The sequence below is a fragment of the Leucoraja erinacea genome, chromosome 28 (genome assembly GCF_028641065.1).
Source record: "Leucoraja erinacea ecotype New England chromosome 28, Leri_hhj_1, whole genome shotgun sequence".
Lineage (NCBI taxonomy): Eukaryota > Metazoa > Chordata > Chondrichthyes > Rajiformes > Rajidae > Leucoraja > Leucoraja erinaceus.
Genome location: NC_073404.1, coordinates 1,284,238 through 1,307,267, shown reverse-complemented (window position 1 = coordinate 1,307,267; position 23,030 = coordinate 1,284,238). Strand labels below are relative to the sequence as shown.

The 23,030-nt window shown below is 44.7% G+C and overlaps 1 protein-coding gene across 11 annotated transcripts in view; it reads left to right on the top strand.

Annotated features, from left to right (window-relative positions):
- Positions 1 to 23,030, top strand: part of cux1b (cut-like homeobox 1b) — a 445,030-nt gene that overhangs the window by 280,185 nt on the left and 141,815 nt on the right. The gene's annotated exons all lie outside the window — the stretch shown is intronic.

Sequence of the window (23,030 nt, the reverse complement as noted above, 5' to 3'; positions counted from 1 at the left end):
CTTGATTGTGTTTATGTATAGTTTTATCTGAACTGTTTGAATAGCATGCAAAAAAAAACTTTTCACTTTACCTCGATACACGTGACAATAACAAACCTAGACTTAAACAATTGTAATGAAGTGAATCTCATGGTTCTGTATTACTTCTGTGGGATTGTCATCATGAATATAACCCATAAGGACCAATTAGTGCTCACAAGTATTAATCACCCTGGAGAACATGTGTATAAAGCAGCTTTCAAATGCTTTCAGTATTGTTTGATCACTTTGAATTATATTGTTCAGCATGGATGTTTGACACCATTTCACATTCTCTATTAACATCCCTAAAGACAGTATTAGAGTCAAGGGTTAGATTGAAATGGAAAATGTATTTCTCCGAAGAACAAATGTTATCTTTGAAAAAGTTCAGCTCAATGCACGCACACACACACACACACACACACACACACACACACACACACACACACACACACACACACACACACACACACACACACACACACACACACAGGCATGCATGCGCGCGCGCACACACACACACACACACACACACACACACAGGCATGCACGGCCGCACACACACACACACACACACACACACACAAACACACAGGCGTGCACGCGCGCACACACACACACACACATCAGACGCAAGATTCTGACTTTGTGAACAACAGACCAAACTGAATTTTATTTGTGGTATGAACCTAATATTTTGTTTTAAAAAAGTGAATGAATCTCACCAACCTAGAGTAAAGTTGGAGAAGAATAAAACCATGGATTTAAGTTAAATTAGTTATAAATTTATGTTGAGCATTTAGTACTAGTACAATATTTTCCCTCAGAGAAGCAACCGCTACAAGATTTTCCTAAGTGATAATAACTGCAGCTCAAATGTAATTCACTTCCTTGTCCTGAGCAATTGAAAAATGCTTTCTAAATGAAAGTTTGTTTTTGCTGTCTTTAATTTGACTGATGTTTATCACAGAGTTTAGAGTTTAGATAGAGATACAGTGTGGAATGCCTTTTGGCCCACAGTCTACACCCACACAAGTTGATTGTTATCCCCACAATTGATCACCCACACAAGTTCATTGTTATCCCATTTTCTTGTCCTACTAGGGGCAATTTACAGCAGCCAACTAGCCTACAAACCTGCACGTAATTGGAATGTGGGAGGAGACCAGAGCACCCGGGGAAACCAAACACAGTCACAGGGAGAACGTGCAAACTCCACACAGACAGCACCCATAGTCAGGATTGAACTCGGGGCTCTGGCGCTGTGCGGCAGGCAGCAGCTCTACCATTTCTACAGGTTTCAGAAAAATTAGTAGACATTGCCTTGTCAATATAAATGATTGCTAACTATTTAATCAAGTTTACTGTGACACAGTCCATGACAAATCGGAAGGGGGAAAAAATCAGTGTATGGACAGGACATTGGCGAGTACTGCTCTCAGAATGAAATAGAGCAAATAGGATTTAGTCAAATTCATAACTGAACAAATGTGCTTATTTTGGCAAAGTACTCAATTTTGTGGGCAGCTGTTTTATATTTTTAAGATCTGTGGGTTGTGGAATCAACACATGAATCTTGTAAACGTATATAGGATGCTACATAAACCCACTGTAGTTATAATAAAAAAAACCCTGCAATGTCAAAATCATAAACAGCTTTAGTAGTAGAATGGAAACTGATAACCTGAAAGGGCCTTGTCCCACTCGTCCCACTTACGTGATTTTTTTCGGCGACCTGCCATCACCCGCCCATCTCAGCAGGTCGCCTAAATCTTTCAAAATGTTGAAAATCCAGCGGCGACCAGAAAAAGGTACGACTCTTTGGGCGGCTGGTCACGACGTGTCACGCGCGGGGTGAAGCCTGTATGGTCGTGGTCCAAATAGTCGTCCTTTTTTCTGGTCGCCGCTGGATTTTCAACATTTTGAAGATTTTCGGCGACCTGCTGCAACTATGACGGGTGCCGGCAGTCGCCGAAAAAATCGCATAAGTGGGACAGGCCCTGAAGTCTCCATTTGTATGCAAATGATGCGCATCACCAGTTTTTCTTCAGAACCTAACATAGAAAGATTGTGATCAGTGATGAAAGAAAGGTGGCCAACTGAAAATAGCTTCACAAGATGTAAACTTTCAGAAATGACATGAGCCTAACGCCAATTATTGGAGATGAGCTAGTCAATAGTACTTTATTATCACATGTACCTAGATACAGTGAGATTCTGCTCAATAATAAAGGCAGGTTTTGGAAAGTTAAAATCATTGGAAATTCTTTGGACATATTGTGCAGTATTGTGTGCATTATATCCGATATGATTGTTTGCAGGTTCTTTCATTAAGCAGAATCTTGTAATTATTTTTAAAACCATAAAAACATAACTAGCTCTTTTACAAGATCTTTAGAAGGCTTCTAACTGCTCAAAGCTGATTAGAACTATTGACTGTTTAAGAAAGAACTACAGATGCTGGAAAAATCGAAGGTAGACAAAATGCTGGGAAACTCAGCGGGCGAGACAGCATCTATGAAGCGAAGGAATAGGTGACATTTCGGGTCGAGACCCTTCTTCAGATTATTGACAAGTGTCCTTTTACCATTCGTTTAAAGTAATTTCCACTGCTCCACAGAAGGCTGTGGAGGCCAAGTAATTGTGTATTTTTACAGCGGGCATTGCCAGGTTGGTGATCAATAAGGGTGTCAAGGCTTATGGGGTGAAGGCAGGAGTATAAGGTTAAAAGGGAAAAATACATCAGCCATGATTGAATGGCAGAGTGGATTTGATGTGCCAAATAGCCTAATTCTGTTCTTATGAGTTTAGTTTAGTTTAGAGATACAGCGCAGAAAAAGGCCCTTTGGTCTACCGATTCCGCGCCGACCAATAACACTATCCTACACACACCAGGGTTAATTTACAATTTTACCATACAAACCTGTATGTCTTTGGCATGTGGAGGAAACCGGAGCTCCTGGAGAAAACCCACGCAGGTCATGGGGAAAACATACAGACTCCATACAGACAGCATCATAGTCTGTAGCTCTGTGAGGCAACAGCTCTACCGCTGCCATGACATGAACTTATCCATTTAGAAAGTAAGTGCCAGGCAATTGGAAGATTAAAAGTGCTGTGTAAGATTCAGCATGGAAGAAAGGCACTTCTTACAACCTGCAGCCTCTCTGCTGGCCCCTTGTTGGGTAACTGCTGAGACACTGAGCCTGCATGGCCTCATGTGGACAATGCTGACAGCTCTCAGCTGCCTGACGCAGCAGTGGAGGAAGGTCTGATAATGGCAGTATCTGAGTTAAGAAAGTGATCCTACGCTACTTGTGGGGAACACAGTTGTGTTTGCACCTGGAGGCAACATTAGCTTCAGTTGTGATGTGTTTATGGGTGAATAGACTTCCAATATTCACGGTGTTGATCATATACAAAGCATTGTTCTCTGGGAGAGATAACAATATGGGGAAAGATGCAGCCTGGAAACTTTGAAGTAATTAACGGTGGATTTGTTCAACTATATTTTGGGGAATGCCAACTATTTGTGCAGTATATTGATGTGCAAGGAGGACTCACTCCTTCATTTGCCCTTTTCGAAGCACGCAACACTTAATATCAATCAACAATGTATATAGACACAAAATGCTGGAGTAACACAACGGGTCAGGCAGCATCTCGGGAGTTAAGGAATAGGTGACGTTTCGAGTCAAGACCCTTCATCAGACAGTCTGATGAAGGCTCTCGACCTGAAACAGAGTCTGAAGAAGCATCACAACCCGAAAATACACCTATTCCTTTACTCCCGAGTTGCTGCCTGACCCACTGAGTTACTCCAGCATTTTGTGTCTATCTGCATTGCTGAGAGACCCTTGTACAGATGACAAGACCTTACTCCAGCTTTGCTCTGCCTTACTCCAGCTTTGCTCTGGAGTAAGTCTTCTTTCACAATACATTTGTTTTGTTTAGCCTAGTTTATTGTCCCATATACCGAAGTATAGTGAAAAGCTGTTGTTGTTACAATGCTAACCAGTCAGTGGAAAGACAAAAAGTGATTACAATCGAGTCATCCACAGTCTACAGTACATGAAAAGGGAATAACGTTTAGGGAAGGTAAAGGCCAATTAAAGATAGTCCAGGGGTCTCCAATCAGGTAGATTGTAGCTCAGGATTGCTCTATAGTTGTTGGTGGGATGGATCAGTTACCATCTATTATTCTGTGATATTCAATACCAGCTGTAAGAATCGTTCAGTGTTGTTGAACCGCACGTTGGATAATTTTCTAGTACACTACTAACAGAATGCTGGATCTGTAGACATTAAAAGGAATGCACTTGGAGCAAGGCATCTCATTAATGAAATAAAGGTTTGGGTACCAAGCACGAATAATCTTTGGAGGTTTACTGGAATTGTGGGAAGATTCTGCTCTTTTGACCACCACTTGACTCAGGAGTTTATTGGCAAAATAAGAGCTGCTGGAATTCTGATCAACCAACATGGCTGGTGCTTGCTGTTGGAAAATACAGATCAGGTTACTCCGCCCGCCTTTGGCAGATTTTATCAATCTGTATGGATTACATTGGATTTGTGCCTGATTTTTGTTTAGTTTAGTTTAGAGATACCAAACTGAGGTCGCGAGTATGCAGGAACTTCTCTCAGCATGAAGGAAAGTTACAGTGACCTCCTAGGAACACGTGTCGACCATGCTGCGAGTTTGTGGCGAGTGCAAACTCTGCTAAACTCGCAAATTAGGTCGCCGCAGTGGGACAGGCCCTTAACACTGCACACTAGGAACAATTTATAATTATACAGAAACCAATTATCCTACAAACCTGTACATCTTTGGAGTGTGGGAGGCGACCAGAGCACCTGGAGAAAACCCACGCAGTCACGGGGAGAATGTACAAACTCTGTACAGACAGCACCCCTAGTCAGATGGAATCTGGGTCACTGCAGCTGTGAGGCAGCAACTCTACCGCTGCGCCATTTTGCCATCCTGGAATATATTTTTCCTGGTGCAATAAAGAAGGCCCTGGTCCTAGATGTGGGGCAAAAGGTTGTCCAGGTAGGCTTGCTGTAGAGCAGCCATGTGCAACATGAAGGTTCAAATAGATATTCCTTATACATTGCAAAGAATTGTTCTCACTCCCTGGCCCATTTAACAAACGTGCCAGAGTCATTATTAGGCATGTGAAAATTGTCATCTCTGTTGATATCTAATCATTCTGGTGATATGTCCTTTTGATATAATGCTCACTGAATGACAGCTATTAAATAGCTGCAGTGCATTGCCATTAGATATTTAGGTTTCTATGTGCTTAATGTATGACTGTAACAAAGTCAGCATTGTTTATTTCACAGCAGTGTGATGCTGAGACAATCACCAGACTATTATGCTATTGGATGTAATAAAACGGATTTGCAGATGCTGTTGTGTACCAAAGATAGACACAGAGTTCTGGAGCAACTCAGCGGGTCAGGCAGCATCGCTGGGGAAAATGGATAGGTGATGTTTTGGGTCAGAATCTTTCTTCAGTCAGATTGTGGTGGGAGTGGGAAGATACTGGACGCGAGAAAAAATCCCGGCCAAAATCGGGGTAGGCTACAGATGACCTGAGGCATGGAGGTTCCCTGCTAGGCCGAGTGTTGGCTAGAGACAGTGTGATCCTGAGAAGGATACGTCACATCTCTATTGTAATGCTATTGGACCTTCTTGTATATAAAATCCAATCTTACAACACTTCTCCCTGCAATACATTGACTCCAGCTCCTCTCAACATCTTGGCTTGGAGCCTAATCCGTTTGTCTCTTCTGCTGCTGATACATAGACAAAAATATTGGGAAATGTTTCTTCCTGTCAGCCTCTGTACGTTGCCTGTTTTTTTCCGATGGCTTTCTGTATTTGTTCTTTTTGTCAGTGGAGTCCCTCTATTTTACAGCAACATAATGCTAAGGAATGTCAGAGAATTTAGACTTATTGCTAGCTTGTTGAAGTCTTTCATTTTGGCCTTGCATATTTTATTATCTCTGACAGATGTTGTTTACTGTCCCAGAGCACAGAAGCATTGGTTAGCGTGCTATATAGAGCTGGCAATGCAAAATGCATCAAACAAACAGACAGACATGCTTTCCAATGATAGATGGGGGCGAAGTCGTTTTCTCAAAGATTTTTATTTAATGATCTACAATAATTTCTTGTTTCTCATTAGCAGGAAAACGGCTTTGGAGGTCAGGATTGAAGCTTGCTGCTGGCAGTGTAAGGCACTAGTGCATGGGTGGTCACCTCTGTGTCTCTTGTGTTGAGTTTGAGGTCTGGCCTCAGGATTGTATCTAATTGATGGATCAGGGAAATAATTGTGCGTAGCTATGGGAGAAGTAAAGCAAGCTGGAGGACAGCTGATGCACAAAGGGAAGGAGAGAAGTGGAGCTCACTAGCTGAAGGAGTGGCGGAGGTAGAGACTTCCACTGCATTTACAAAATATCCAGATGAGAACTTGAATCTAGTCGGGGCTAGTAAATATAATTAATGTGTAGGAATTCAACTGCAGATGCTGGTTTAAACCAAAAATAGACACAAAATGCTGGAGTAACTCAGCGGGACAGGCAGCATCTTTGAAGAGAAGGAATGGGTGACGTTTCGGGTCGATATTTTGTCGGGATCCTTTTTTCAGACTGAAAGGGGGGGTGGGGAGGGGGGGGGGGAGGGGGGGAGGTGAAGAGCTGAAGGGGAGAATAGACCAGGTCCAGCCACAAATGATCTTGGGCGTTGACTGCTAGGTCCATTGCTGGCTGGGAAGGTGTGATCTCAAGATAAACAATGTAGAAACTGTGGTTTCCACTGGTGGGAGAGTCTCGGACCAGAGGTCATAGCCTCAGAATTAAAGACCACTATATTAGAAAGGAGGTGAGGAGGAACTTCTTTAGTCAGAGGGTAGTTAATCTGTGGAACTCATTACCGCAGAGGGCTGTAGAGGCCAAGTTAGTGGATATATTTTAGACAGAGATAGACAAATTCTTGATTAGAATGGGTGTTAAGGGTTATGGGGGGAAGGCAGGAAAATGGGATTAGGAGGTAGAGATCAGGTATTATCTGGTGGGTCGAATGGCCTAATTCTACTATTCTTGGTGGGTTAAGTGATCCCTGTAAATTACCCCTGATGTAAATGGGTGGCAGGAGAATAAGAGGAAGTTGACGGCTGTATGGGAGAGAGAGTAGGATCCAGGAAAATAGGTGGAGGAAGGGAATTGATGGGATTGGACTAGGAGCCGGCATATATTTGATGGACTAGTAGATCATCTTGTAAGAAAGTATGAGCCATAGTATAACCGAGAAAATCAGAATATTACAGGATAGCTGGAGATCTGCAATTCTGGAATTGACTGTTGAATTTTGAGGGCTGTAGTGTGCCAGTCAGTGGAACTTGTATCAGGAGGCCAGAGACAGGGATGGGATGGAGAATGAAAGTGATAGGTGACTGAATGGAGCTGCTCCATAGTGAAAAGGAGACCGCATTGCGAGCGTCTAATTCCGTACATTAAATTGATGAAGTGGGTAACCAGAAGCTACAAGGTTTCCCTTTAAACCTGTTAATTTTTCTAATGTATTTTTAGAAATGACTGCACAGTATGGATGATGTGCAGGTCTTGGCATCATATTCAGCACAGACAGACATTGTGTGCAGTACTGTTCTATGTCCTCCATGTATTCAAGCTGCTACATTAGTGCAGTTCTTCATTTTCACAAGAAGGTTTGTTGTGTTGGACACAAAACTCTTTAATTTATCTGCCATTCTCTGCCATATAGTCCAGACTATATGTGTATGCAAATTTTCCTGGACCCTCTGTGCCATTTCCAGACTTCCCAATATAATTTCCCCAGCTTCATTCAGTATTTTGATTTGCTCTGTATGCACCTCAGGCTGCTGGATGCCAACTAGTGAACCAGGGCAGGAAACCACAGGCTTGTCGCCGTCTGCTAGGAAGGAAGTATTTATCTGGTAATGAAGACGTTGATTTTCAGGAGTGGAGCATGTCTGAATTATTTTTTTTTAAATATCGCAAACGGTTTAAGTTATATTTGTTTAGCTTAAGTAGTTGAAGTTTTTTTAATTCTGTGATGTCGTTGATTATTCGGAGATTGCCTGCATGGAACACGTGCATGGTACTTTTATATCAAATGGCCATGAGTTTAGTTTATTTAAGAAAGAACTGCAGATGCTGCAACAATTGAAGTTAGACAAAAAATGGTAGAGAAACTCAGCGGGTGAGGCAGCATCTATGGAGAGAATGAATAGGCAATGTTTCAGGTCGAGACCCTTCTTCAGACTGTTGTGGGGGGGGGGGGGGGGGGAAGGGAAAGGAAGTAGGCGGAGCCAGTAGGACTTGAGGGAGAACTGGGAAGGGGGATGGGAAGGAGGGAGAAAGCAAGGCCTATCTAAAATTAGAGGTCAACGTTCATAGCGCTGGGGTGTAAACTACCCAAGCAAAATATGAGGTGCTGTCCCTCCAATTTGTGCTGGGCCTCACTCTGGCAATGGAGGAGGCCCAGGACAGAAAGGTCAGATTGGGAATGGGAGGGGGAGTTGAAGTGCTGAACAACTGGGAGGTCAAGTTGGTTAACGGACTGAGCGGAGGTGTTCAGCGAAACGATCTCTGAGCCTGCGCTTGGTCTCTCCGATGCAGAGAAGTTGACACCTAGAACAGCGGATACAGTAGATGATGTTGGAGGAGGTGCAGGTGAACCTCTGCCTCACCTGGAAAGACTGATTGGGTCTTTTGATGGAGCCGAGGGGGGAGGTACAGGGACAAGTGTTGCATTTCCTGCGGTTGCGGGGGAAAGTACCAGGGGTGGGGGGGGCCAAATTGACCAGGGAGTTGCGGAGGGAACGGTCTCTGCGGAAAGCCGAAAGGGAAGGAGATGAGAAGATGTGGCTAGTGGTGGGATCCCGTTGGAGGTGGCGAAAATGTCGGAGGATTATATGCTGTATGCGACAGCTGATGGGGTGGAAGGTGAGGACAAGGGGGACTCTGTCCTTGTTACGATTGGGCGGAGGGGGAGCAAGAACAGAGCAGCAGGATATAGAGGAGACCCTGGTGAGAGCCCCATCTATAATGGAAGAGGGGAAACCACGTTCCCTAACGAATGAGGACATCTCCGATGCCCTAGTATGGAACACCTCATCCTGTGCGCAGATGTGGCAGAGACGGAAGAATTAGGAGTAGGGGATAGAGTCCTTACAGGAAGCTGGGTGGGAAGATGTGTAGTCAGGATAGCTCTGGGTAGTTTATTGTCACGTGTACTGAGCTACTCTGATAAGTTTGTGTTTTGTAGCATGTTTTCCAGTCAGTGGGAAGACTGTACATGATTACAGTCAAGTCATCCAGGATAAAGGGAATGACAAGGTAAAGTCCAGTAAAGTCTGATTAAAGATACTCCAATGGTCTCCAATGAGGTAGATGGGAGGTCAGGACCGCTCTCTAGTTGCTGATAGGATGGTTCAGTTGCCTGATAACAGCTGGAAGGAAACTGCCTCTGAATCTGGAGGTGTGCGTTTTCAAACTTCTGTCTCCCTTGCCTGATGGGAGAGGGGAGAAGAAGGAATGACCGGGGTGAGTCATAGTCATACAGAATGAAAGCATGCCCTTTGGCCCCACTTGCTCATACCGATCAACATTGTCCATCTACACTAGTCCCACTAGTCTGTTTACAGTGTACTGTGTTTACATATTCTGTTGTGCTGCAGCAAGTAAGAATTTCATTGTTCTATCTGGGACACGTGACAATAAAACACTCTTAACTCTTGACCTGGCTGCATTTGGCCCATGACCCTCGAAACTTGTCCTATCCATTCTATCCTCTCTAAATAAATAAATGGATTTGGATAAATAAAAATAAATTGGATAGTTATATGGATGGGAAGGGAATGGAGGGTTATGGTCTGAGCGCAGGTATATGGGACTAGGGGAGATTATGTGTTCGGCACGGACTAGAAGGGTCGAGATGGTCTGTTTCCGTGCTGTAATTGTTATATGGTTATATGGTTAAATGTTTCTTCAATGTTCCAATAGTACCTGCCTCAACTCCATCCTCCGCCAGCTTCTCCCATATACCTACCACACTTTGTGTGAAAAAGTTAGCCATCTAGTTCATATTCAATGTTTCCCCCCTCACTTTAATCCTATGTCCTCTGGTTCTTGACTCCCCCACTCTGGGCAAGATGCTCTGTGCTTCTACCCAATCTATTCCTCTCATGTTGTACACTGTGAGACTCCTTGATTATGCTTGTGGCCTTTGCAATGAAGCAGGAAGTGTACATGAAGTCAATGGAAGGTAGGATGGTTTGCACTGGTTTGTGTGATGGTCCAGGCTGTGTTTGCAATTCTCTACAATTTCTTGCAGAATTGGCTGCAGCTGTTCCCAAACAATGATGTGAAGCATGCAGATCAAGTGCTTTGAAATCAGGAATATGATCAGTTGATGTGACAATATATATATAGGGAGAGAGATAGAGATTTGACAAAAAACAGTTCCTAAAAATAAAGGAAATCTGCCACTGCTCACAGAAACAAAAGATGCTGGAGTCATCTCAAAGCTCAGGATAGACACAAAATGCAGGACAGGCAGCATCTCTGGAGAGAAGGAATGGGTGATGTTTCGGGTCGAGACCCTTTTTCAGACTGAGATTCGGGGGTGAGGGAGAGAGATTGGAAGGGTAAGGTGTGAAAACACCGATCAAAGGGGATGAAAATTCAAGGAAATGTAATGAAACAGTACATTGTTAACTGAGGGGACGGCGATAACGAGGGAAACACTCAGTAATATTTAATCAGGAGGACAGTGGAACTAAACAGAACCAGAATGGGGGAGGGATGGAGCGAGAGGGAAAGGAATCAAGTTAAAGAAATCAATATTCATACCTCTGGGTTGTAATGTTCCTGAGCAAAATATGATGTGTTGTTCCTCCAATTTACACTTGGCCACAGTATGACATTGGAGGAGACCCAGGACAGAAAGGTCAGGGAAGGTCAGGCCACATCGGGAGCCCTTCTCAGAACTGGCAAAGTGGGTCACAGAGAGAGCAATCCACAGGAATGCTGAAAGGGGAGGGGAGAGGAAGGTGTGTCTAATGTTGTGGGAGCTGCCAGTACTTGTGAAGGTTGATGTGTTCAATGTGGAGGCTGGGGGGTGGCAAGTGGGGGCCAAGCAAATTGTGTGTGCTCCGCCCTTGAGGAGAGGGGGAGAAATAGATGGGAAGCAAAAGGGAAGCTAGGGTTGATGAAGCAGTAAGACACTTCAGCGACACCTCATCTCAGAATAAATGCACCAAGGACTGAGGGTGGGAGAATGGAATCAAGCCGTTGAATGTGTTTCAGGTTTAGATCTTCATCTGGAAACATAGTAAGCATTTTTTCAGGATGCATCATCACAACTCGATTTGGAAACAGCTCCATCCAAGACAGCAAGAAATTGCAGAGAATTGTGGACGCAGCCCAGACCATCACACAAACCAACCTCCCTTCCATTGACTCCATCTACGCTTTATTCTGTCTTGACAAGGTCACCAGCATTATCAAGGACGCATCTCACCCCAGTCACTCCATCTTCTCCCCTCTCCCATCAGATAAGAGATACAGAAGTGTGATTCAGAGTTTCTTCCCAGCTGTTTCAGGCAATTGAACCATCCGACCAACAAGCAGAGAGCAGTCCTGACATCCCATCTATCTCATTAAAGATCTTTACTCGGACTTTACTGGACTTTACCTTGCACTAAATGTTATTCCCTTTATCATATGTCTGTGCACTGTGGATGACTCAATTATAATCATGTATAGTCTTTCCGCTGACTGGTTAACACGCAACAAAAAGCTTTTCACTGTACCTTAATGCACGTAACAATAAACTAAACTAACTAACTCAGATCTACTAGCATGGTCATGCTGCTGGGATTCCGAACAGGCTAGTTTCCTCTGAACCACTATCACATGAATTTCTGTGTCCCTGGGACTGTCAGTGATGTCCCTGCCTGACTAAAGTTAGGGAGGAGAATAATGATATATGATTCACCCAGAACAGCAAGGAGTTATTTAGAAATTGAGGCACTGTCTTGCCAATTATTTTGTGTTTGCTTTAATTACCATATAAATAATTTGGTTTATTAAGGCACTGTTGATGATAATTTCTCATGGTGACATCAGGCAAGAGGTACAGAAGTTTGAAAACGCATACTTCCAGATTCAGGAGCAGCAATCTAAACCTTTGTGGAACAAACATCGCCACAAATGTTGATGATTTTTGTTTTTCAGAAGTTTTATGAATGTGAGTATTGCGGATGCTACTTTCAGATCGGCTTTCAAGGTCGGATGTGACGGGTGCAGAGTGATCTGCAGCCCGAGGCATGGAATTGTAATGGCATTCTAGATCCTACTATTGGTCTGACGATGAGTCTTGGACCTAAAACAATTTTTGTTCTCCTATCCTTGGGATGCCTGACCGATTGTGTGTTTCCAGCATTTTCTATTTTTGATTTTAGATTTCTGGCAACAGCTGCTTTTATTTTGATTTTCTGTCCTGCGTGTAATCTACTGCACTATTTCTGCTCAAAATGTCTGGCCAACATTTTTAATATGTGCAATGAAAGGCTGTTGAATTTTCTAAAGAACCAATGTTGTCTCACCTGTGGGAGATGCTGTCATCTTGGCAGCAACTTACAAGGTTCTCAATCTCCTTTCTGTGTTCCGCCTCATCATTATTCAATATCTGGCCCACTATGGCAGTGTCGTCACTTCTTCAAGAGGAGCCAGTGCTAAGGATTGATTAGCAGCTACCTATCGCAGGGAAGTCTTCTGTCAGTGGGGTATTGGTTCTTGGAGTTGGAGCGTTGCATCTTGGAGAAGTTGCTCCTGTTTTTTTACAGTGGATCAAGGCTGGAGTTAATTCCTTAACAAGAAGAAGCACTTGATGATGGTGGATGTCATGCCGTGAAGTGCTCACTTCACACATTGGGCATCTTTTATTTTCAATTGCAATACAATACAATACAAATTTATTATCATTTGAGCCCCAGTGAGACTCAAACGAAATGTTGTTTCCACAGCCATACAAACAAAGACACTGTCTTACAGACATACACATAATTAAATTCACACAAACATCCATCACAGTGAAGCCACTGTGATGGAAGGCAAGTCTTTTCTCTCCCCTGTTCTCCGTGTCTCTCCCGATGTCCAAGCCCCAGGCGGGCGATGATGAGTCCCACGGCCATTTTAGGCCGCGCGGGGCGATTTACGGCCCCGCTCCCGGTCTGAAAGTCCAAGGTTGGAACCCCCACGGGCGATGGTGAGTCCCACGGCCATGAAGCCGTGCCGGGTGATGTACGTCCCGGTTCGGGTTGTTCCAACCCCGTGACACCGGCTGGAGAAGTCGCGTTGCGGGAGCTCCGGGAAGCGGTCTCTCTCTCTCCTCCCAGACCCGTGAGCTCCCGATGTCCCAGTCCACCGGACCTGCGGCTGCGTTGCTGGAGCCTCCGAGCCCCAGGAGTCGAGTCGCAGCAGCGAGTCACCGCCGCTCCCCACGCTCCGAGGCCGGCCACCCCCGACGATGGTGAGTCCGCAGATCTGCAGCTCCGCAGTCTCCGGGACTGGAGCCCCCGGGTCGTTCAGGTTGGAGGCTGCTCCACGGTGCTAGGCCCCAACGACAGCCGAGACCCGATAGGGAAAAAGTCGGGTCTCCCGGACAGGGAAGAGATTTAAATAGTTTCCCCCCCCCGCCCCCCACATTTACACATTTAAAAATACTATTAAAAAACACCAAACACTACATTTAACTAGACAAAAAATAAAAAAAAGACAGACAGGCTGCAAACAAGTATTTTGAGAAAAAGAGAAATGTTGTTTTTGTGAACCTGTCAAAATAGGATCAATGTAGACAGGGGAATCATTGTGTAGTGTTTTAAACCAAACTTGTAGATATCAGTTTAGTCACCTAGAGTTATACAGCATGGAAACTGAACTCAGCCCAACTCGTCCGCCCATGTCAACCAACTAAGCTAGTCCCATTTGCCTGAATTTGGTCTATATCCCTCTAAACCTTTCCTATCCATGTATCTCTTATGTATTTAACCCTGTATTTTCATTTGTAATGTGGAAATGTACATTTTTACGTCTATGTGCCTATTTTAAAATTGTGTGCATTTCTTCATATGTGATCATGAGTGGAAGTACATGACAATGCATGCTACTGTACAGCCTTCACCAGTGGTGGCACTTTAGTCTTGCCTCTTCTACCCTTGACTGTAGATGACTGTAGAGAAGCCCCTGTCTCGAACCACCATTTTCCAAGATTGGTACTGCCAAAGTGTTGCTGAAGTTGTGAATAATTTGTCAAGCTAGTGATGCCAAAGTTTGGCCAGTTTATGTACACTTTCTATAAGTAGTAGACTTAGTCACAAATATAAAGTGATAAATCTGAATACTAATGTGCTTTTTCAAAACCTGTAAACATTTCACCAATGTACCTTATTAAAAGTAAGCCAAGTGATTTCAATTTAGACACAAGGAACTGCAGATGATGTTTTACCTAAAGAAGACACAATTGCTGGAGTAACTCAGCAGGTCAGGCAGCATCTCTGGGGAACATGGACAGACAATGTTTCCGGTCGGGCACTTCTTCAGACCAAAGAGGTTTTCAGTCTGAAGTATGGTCTCAACCCAAAATTGTGCCTATCCATGTTTTCTGAAGATGCTAAAAACAAAAAGATTGATAGGGCAGCACTGTAGATGTAGTCTATATGGACTTCAGCAAGGCATTTGACAAGACTTGGCATGGTAGACTGCTCTGGAAGGTTAGGTCGCATGAGATACAGGGAGAGCTAGCCAACTAGCTAGAAAATTGGCTTCATGGAAGGAAGGGTGATGGTGAAAGGTTGTATTTCGGACTGGAGTCATGTGACTAGTGGTGTGCCACAGGGTGCTCGGCCCATTGCTATTTGTAGTTTATATCAACGATTTAGATGAGAATGTACAAGGCAGGATTAGTAACAGGGGATGATAGAGTTTCATGAAAGTTAGTACAATATGAGACCTGGGTCTTCAATCTGGAAATCCAGGGCATGAGTTGGTTATTGGAGACTGGGAAATGCATGTCAAGGTAAACGCGCATTGGTTAATATCTACAATAATTAATTCAGAGTTGTAGATAATATATACTCTTTTTTTGGATAAACAGAGCACGAGGAAAAGTTGTCCAGCCGTGACATTCAAAATGTTAATGTTAGATCAAAGGAAAGGTGAATAATTTTGCAAAAATAGCAGCGTGAGGATCAGACACATTTCAGAACTTAACAGAGGAGGCTCAAGAAATTGATGAAGGGAAATAGAATCTGGCAAGAAGGATTAAAAATAGACCATGAAGATCAAGCACAGCAATGCCAACAGGAAAAAATATTCTTAAAGCGGGTGGGAACCACAGAGTGGTGTGGGGAGAAGTTAAAGATTTCCACTAGTACACCTCCAGCAGGTCTGCTGCACAGGTTGTGGGGAAGCGGCCAGGGTCTACATCCGGGCCTGGCACTTCCTGTGGGTTCACTCTCTGGAGAATCAACTTGACGTCTGCAACAGTGGCCATGGGTTCAGATGCACCAGGGGATGGAGAGATTAAATAGACTGGCCCAAGGGGGAGTCAGAGGGCTGTGTGCTTTAGGTGGGGGGGAGGGATGTACTGAATTATTACATCGTTGATACAGACAGGGTAGAATCAGATGCCCGTTTCTGTGGTGTTACCTTTGTAAAATACAATTCATCAATTTTATGTCTTCTAATTATTTTAATAAATAACTAGATGATCCCTGGATACGTTGGGTCCCCATTGTTACACCAGTCAAGTACTCACGGAAGTGTTAGATCAAAATGGCGATCTCATCTTGTATCATACATTGTATCATCTCATCTCATCTCATGCAGTGCCCTCCATAATGTTAGGGACCCATCATTTATTTATTTGCCTCTGTACTCCACAATTTGAGATTTGTAATAGAAAAAAATCACACGTGGTTAAAGTGCACATTGTCAGATTTTAATAAAGGCCATTTTTATACATTTTGGTTTCACCCTGTAGAAATTACAGCAGTGTTTATACATAGTCCCCCGATTTCAGGGCACCATAATGTTTGGGACACAGCAATGTCATGTAAATGAAAGTAGTCATGTTTAGTATTTTGTTGCATATCCTTTGCTTGCAATGACTGCTGGAAGTCTGCGATTCATGGACATCACCAGTTGCTGGGTGTCTTCTCTGGTGATTCTCTGCCAGGCCTGTATTGCAGCCATCTTTAGTTTATGCTTGTTTTGGGGGCTAGTACCCTACAATTTTCTCTTCAGCATTTAAAGACATGCTCAATTGGGTTCCGATTGGGTGATTGACAGGGCCACTCAAGAATTTACAATTTTTAGCTTTGAAAAACTCCTTTGTTGCTTTAGCAGTATGTTTGGGATCATTGTCTTGCTGTAGAATGAACAGCCGGCCAATGAGTTTTGAGGCATTTGTTTGAACTTGAGCAGATAGGATGTGCCTATACATTTCAGAATTCATTATGCTACTACCATCAGTAGTTGTATCATCAATGAAGGTAAGTGAGCCAGTACCTTCAGCAGCCCAGGCCATAACACCCCCACCACCGTGTTTCACAGATGAGCTGGTAAGCTTTGGATCTTGGGCAGTTCCTTCTCTCCTCCATACTTTGCTCTTGCCATCACCCTGATATGTTAATCTTCATCTCATCTGTCCACAAAATCTTTTTCCAGAACTGTGGTTGCTCTTTTAAGTACTTCTTGGCAAACTATAACCTGGCCATCCTATTTTTGCAGCTAACCAGTGGTTTGTATCTTGCAGTGTAGCCTCTGTATTTCTGTTCATGAAGTCTTCTGCGGACAGTGGTCATTGACAAATCCACACCTGACCCCTGACGAGTGTTTCTGATCTGTCGGACAGGTGTTTGGGGATTTTTCTTTATTATAGAGAGAATTCTTCTGTTGTCAGCAGTGTCTTGGCCTGTCAGTCCCGTTGCCATTAGTAAGCTCACCAGTGCTCTCTTTCCTAAGGTTTGGCTGATGTTTCTAACGGTTTTATTCTTGTTTCTCAGCCTCATAATGGCTTCTTTGACTTTCATTGGCACAACTTTGGTCCTCATGTTGATCAACAGCAAAAAAAAGTTTCCAAAGTTGGAAAGACTGGGTGCCGAGCACTCTCTTATACCTGCATTAAGGAGGCAATTAAACACACCTGAGCAATTACAAACACCTGTTACAATTACAAGTGCAATTACAAGTGCCCTAAAATGGGGAGACTGTGTGTAAATACAGCTGTAATTTCTACATGGTGAAACGAAAATGTATAAAAATACCTTTTAATAAAATCTGACAATGTGCACTTTAATTACATGTGATTTTTTCTATTATGTATCTCAAATTGTGGAGTACAGAGGCAAATAAATGAATAATGGATCTTTGTCCCAAACATTATGGAGGGCACTATATGTATGTTCCCGAAATACAGCCAAAATGCTACATGCTAGTGCAGCAATTTGAATGAAACTCGATCCTGAGCAGCACAGGACAATGGTGAGTACGGTGCCCCTAAAATTGTTGTGTTATTGTGTACAGTTTTGGCTATTTCTGAAACATTCTTTCTCGGAGATCCTCAAGACGTTCAGTTATTTCATGTTTTGTCTTTTCATTCCTTCTGGGCACGCCGCCGCCAGGCCCTACAACCCTACACCTACTGCGCACGCGCATCTGACAGGCCCAGCAAGTGGGAGCACACTGCACAGGCGCGACTGCCACATTGACAGTATAAAGTTCATTAAAGTTTATGAAGTGAATTACAGGTGCACAACCTTTTATCCGACGATCCAAATAACGAAAAGCTCTGAATAGCGGACATTTTTTCGGTCCTTGAAAAAAGGTCCTTGAAGACGTTCACCGAGGGCGGCCCGCAGAGGTGACAGCGGAACCTCCGGTCGGTCCTCGAAGAAAGGGGAACTAAATCCCCATTCATAAAAGAGAAGGTGAGGGTATATTGCGCGGGAGGGTTAATAATTGACAATCTGCTGCTGCCTGCCCGTTTAGTTAAAAAAGTTCCCACGGTAGACTCACGATACACAGTGTATCGTGAGTCTTGCGTGGGAACTTTTTAACTCAGCGGGCAGGTAGCAGCAGATTGTCGCTCCCTTCAGTTTCACCCCACCTACACCCCTCTGCTTCCCGGCCATGTGTGTGACCCCTTCCCTCCCCTCTCCAGCTCCCCGCCCATTGCACCGGCGTGGGGGCTTTGCACTGTCTTCACGTCGGAGCCAGTGCCAGTCACCGGAGACGTCAGGACCAACGGGACACCGGCCCCCAGGCCCACTGCAAGCACGGAGATCCCAGAGACCCACAGCCAGCAGCAGCCCAGCCCCGCTCCAACTACAGAGGAACACGCTCCCCGTAGGGACAGAAGCTGATGGTGTGCAAAGTACGTCTTGGTCTTGAGGTTGCGGATGAGGGGGCGCAGCTCGGGCTGTGACGTCTCCGGCCACCCCCCTGTGCAGGAGCTGAGACTGGGAACTGTGGGGTTGTTTGCAGTTGCAGAGGGAGGGGGTAAGGGCGGTACAGTTCCCAGTCTCAGCTCCATTCTAGGGGGTGACCGGAGACGTCAGGACCAACGGGACACCGACTGCAAGCACGGAGATCCCAGAGACTCACAGCCAGCAGCAACTCTAGCCCAGCCCCGCTCCAACTCCAGAGGAACCCGGGTTGCGGATGAGGGGGCGCAGCTCGGGCTGTGGGCGAACTGCCACTTGTCGCTGTAGCGGCGCATCGGGGAGCGGGTTCTTGTTGGTCCTGACGTTTCCGGCCATCCCCCTGGACAGGAGCTGAGAGACGTCAGGACCACCAGAAGCCGCTCCCCGATGGGCCGCTACAGCGACAAGTGGCAGTTCGCCCACAGCCCGAGCTGCGCCCCCTCATCGGGACATCGACCCCCAGGCCCACTGCAAGCACGGAGATCCCAGAGACTCACAGCCAGCAACAACTCTAGCCCAGCCCCGCTCCAACTCCAGAGGAACCCGGGTTGCGGATGAGGGGCCGCAGCTCGGGCTGTGGGCGAACTGCCACTTGTCGCCGTAGCGGCCCATCGGGGAACGGATTCCTCTGGAGTTGGTTGGAGGAGACAGCTTTTGAGAAGGGTGGGCAATCACTTCCAAAGTTCTGCCCACACAGTCAGTACACCTCTCCTACACTTGTCTCCCGCACTAAGATCATCTCGCAGAGAATGATCCCAGCCTAACCCTCCCTATTCTCTCCTATTCTGCAAGAAAAAACTACATTGAAGACTCAAACTCGCGATTGAGTAACTGCTGGGATCGTGGCGCAAACTCGCGACCTTGCGGATATGAGCCGAGCACTCTACCACTACGTTAAAAATCTTCCATTCCGAAAGCCGAAAAATTCTGAATTACGAAAAGTGTCTGGTCCCAAGGCTTTCGGATAAAAGGTTGTGCACCTGTACTTTTAAATTCTAACGAAACTTGATACTACACACCACAGGCAAATAGTGAGTAAGGCACCCCCAAAATTGGTGCCTATCATGTACTGTTTTGGCTGTATTTCAGAAACATACATACATACATACATACATACATACATACATACACACATACAAGATGAGACTTTTAGTTATATAACCATATAACAATGACAGCACGGAAACAGGCCATCTCGACCCTCCTAGTCCGTGCCGAACACGTATTCTCCCCTAGTCCCATCTACCTGCGCTCAGACCATAACCCTCCATTCCTTTCCCGTCCATATAACTATCCAATTTATTTTTAAATGATAAAAATGAACCTGCCTCCACCACCTTCACTGGAAGCTCATTCCACACAGCTACCACTCTCTGAGTAAAGAAGTTCCCCCTCATGTTAACCCTAAACTTCTGTCCCTTAATTCTCAAGTCATGTCCCCTTGTTTGAATCTTCCCTACTCTCAGTGGTAAAAGCTTATCCACGTCAACTCTGTCTATCCCTCTCATCATTTTAAAGACCTCTATCAAGTCCCCCCTTAACCTTCTGCGCTCCAAAGAATAAAGCCCTAACTTGTTCAACCTTTCTCTGTAACTTAGTTGCTGAAACCCAGGCAACATTCTAGTAAATCTCCTCTGTACTCTCTCTATTTTGTTGATATCCTTCCTATGATTAGGCGACCAAAATTGCAGACCATACGCCAGAATTGGCTTATATATACTAGAGTCTACCAAATGGTTGGGTCCCTGTCACACGGGAGGCCTCCCCAACGCAACCCGTTCCCCAACGCAATATTCCACCACTCACCCTTAGCCCCCACGGGTGGCCTGGTCCCCCAACGCAACCCGTTCCCCAACGCAATATTCCACCCGCTCCCCCAACGCAAACCGTTCCCCCAACGCAATATTCCAGCATATACCCATAACATGCCAATATTGTAACAATTACAGCACGGTAGGGGTGACTCGGCCATTTCCGTGCCGAACATTTCCCCTTCCCCGTGCCGAATTAAACTTTAAAAAAAATCTGTGCTGCCCAGGAATATAAAAAAAGGGATTGCAATGTTGTAGCTTGTAATTGGACTTGCTAGGCCTGGGATAGCGCCATTGTATCGAGCAGGGCTACAATCCCATTGTGACATCATAGCTGTAAAGTGCCAGTGCAGAAGGAAGAATTGTTTTCTCTAATTGGGGTTTTGTAAATTTGAAAATGTGAATAACTTGTGAAATATAACATAAATCTGAACAAAACTTGATACAAACCACCACATGACAATTGTGAGTATACATAGATGTAAATGGAAGCTTTGCTTTGCATAGAACTGTGGAGGGGGGATCTTTCCAAGGATATACCTGGATTAGGGAGTATTAACTACAGGGAGCGGTTGGACAGACTTGGATTGTTTTCTCTGAATGTCAAAGGTTGCGGGGAGATAGAGAGACAAAAAATTATTAGTGGAAAAATAGGGTAGACATCAGAATCTTTTTTCACAGGATGGAAATATCAAATTCTTGAGGGCATCGCTTTGAGGTAAGCGAGGCCAAGTTTAAAAGAGATGTGCAGGGCTACTCAGATGGTGGTGAGTGCCTGGAACATGCTGCTGGGGATGTTGGTGGAGGCAGATACGATAGTAGCATTCAAGAGACATGGATCGGCACATGGATATGCAGGGAATGGAGGGAATGGGATAAGAGTTGGCCTTGCATCATGTTTGGCACAGTAGGGCCTATTCCTGTGCTGTACTGATATATGTTCTATGTATTGAGGTCCCTATGAAAGCATAAAGCAGTGTTTGCCCCAATGTGATTCACTCCTCGTCACAAGCATCAAGGCTTCAATCAGCATCCAGCCTGTTCTGAAAATAAGCTGTGCCTGGAGCCAAAGTGTGTTCTCAAAGCATTGTAGTATCAGACCAAGTGGAAAATTAGGGGGAAATCCTTTAAAACCGAGATGAGAAGAACTTTTTTCACACAGAGAGTGGTGAATCTCTGGAACTCTCTGCCACAGAGGGTAGTTGAGGCCAGTTCATTGGCTATATTTAAGAGGGAGTTAGATGTGGCCCTTGTGGCTAATGGGATCAGGGGGTATGGAGAGAAGGCAGGTAAGGGATACTGAGTTGGATGATCAGCCATGATCATATTGAATGGCGGTGCAGGCTCGAAGGGCCGAATGGCCTACTCCTGCACCTAATTTCTATGTTTCTATGTTTCTATGTTATCCATGAAAAAAATCTGATCAAATAAAGTCCAGCTAATCACTGCCCCATCAGCTGAAGTAAGATGATATGAAGATTCCACAAGACGGAATTCAAAGACTCCCATCGTACAAAAGTGAGGGGGTACTCTCACAAAGTTCATTGTGTGGTTGTCAGAGGCAGTAAACGCTAAATTTGGCAGGTCATTAGTGAATGAAACAAATGACAGTTGCACACTTGTACATCCAGAGATGGCAGATAATATTGCACTCATTGGCTGACTTGTACTGTCAGTGTCAGTGTCAGGTCTCAAAGTGAGGCCACAAGGGTACTGAGAATACCCATCTCATTTCACCTCCTTCAGAGAGAGAGAGAGAGAGAGATTGTCGTTTCACTGTTCCGTCCTTATAACTAATGTGCAGTACTTGCATGCTGCCGGTGTAAAACAGAAGCTGTACAAATTTTATATTGAAATGATGACTCCTTGTTTTATTATTGAAGATTACCTCAATCTAATAATCTAGATTGTTTATATATTAAAGCAGTGAAACCAGCCAGACACCACCGATGTCCAAGCTATCATCTTCAGAGTTGTATCTGCTCCATTGCACCTCACTCCTGGAATGCCATAGGTGCTTTTAGTTTTAGAGATATAGCGTGGAAACAGACCTTTTGGCCTACCGGGTCTGTGCCAACAAACACTTGGGCCGCACACGGTGGCGAAGTGGCAGAGTTTCTGCCTTGCAGCGCTTGCAGCACCAGAGACCTGGGTTGGATCCCGACTACGGGTGCTACCAGTACAGAGTTTGTATCTTTTCCCCATTACCGTGTAGGTTTTGTCAGAGATCTTCAGTTTTCCCCCACACTCAGGTTTGTAGGTTAATTGGCTACTTGATATATGAAAATTGTCCCTGGTGCGTGGATAGTGTTAATGTGCGGGGATCGCTGTTCGGTGTGGACTCAGTGGGCCGAAGGACCTGTTTCCATGCTGTGTCTCTAGTTTAAATTAAACTGAAAAACATCACCCATATATTACTTCTATCCTACATGCTGGGGACAACTTTACAGAAGCCAATTAACCTGCAAACCTGCACATTTTTGGTTTGTAGCAGGAAACTGGAGCACCCAGAGAAAACCCACACGGTCACAGGGAGAACGCACAAACTCCGTACAGACAGCGCCTGTAGTCAGGATCGAATCTCTGTCTCTGTTGCTGTAAGGCACCACGGTGTCGCCCTTTTCTTCCTTATGTACTATTCTTGCTTTTTCATAGTACT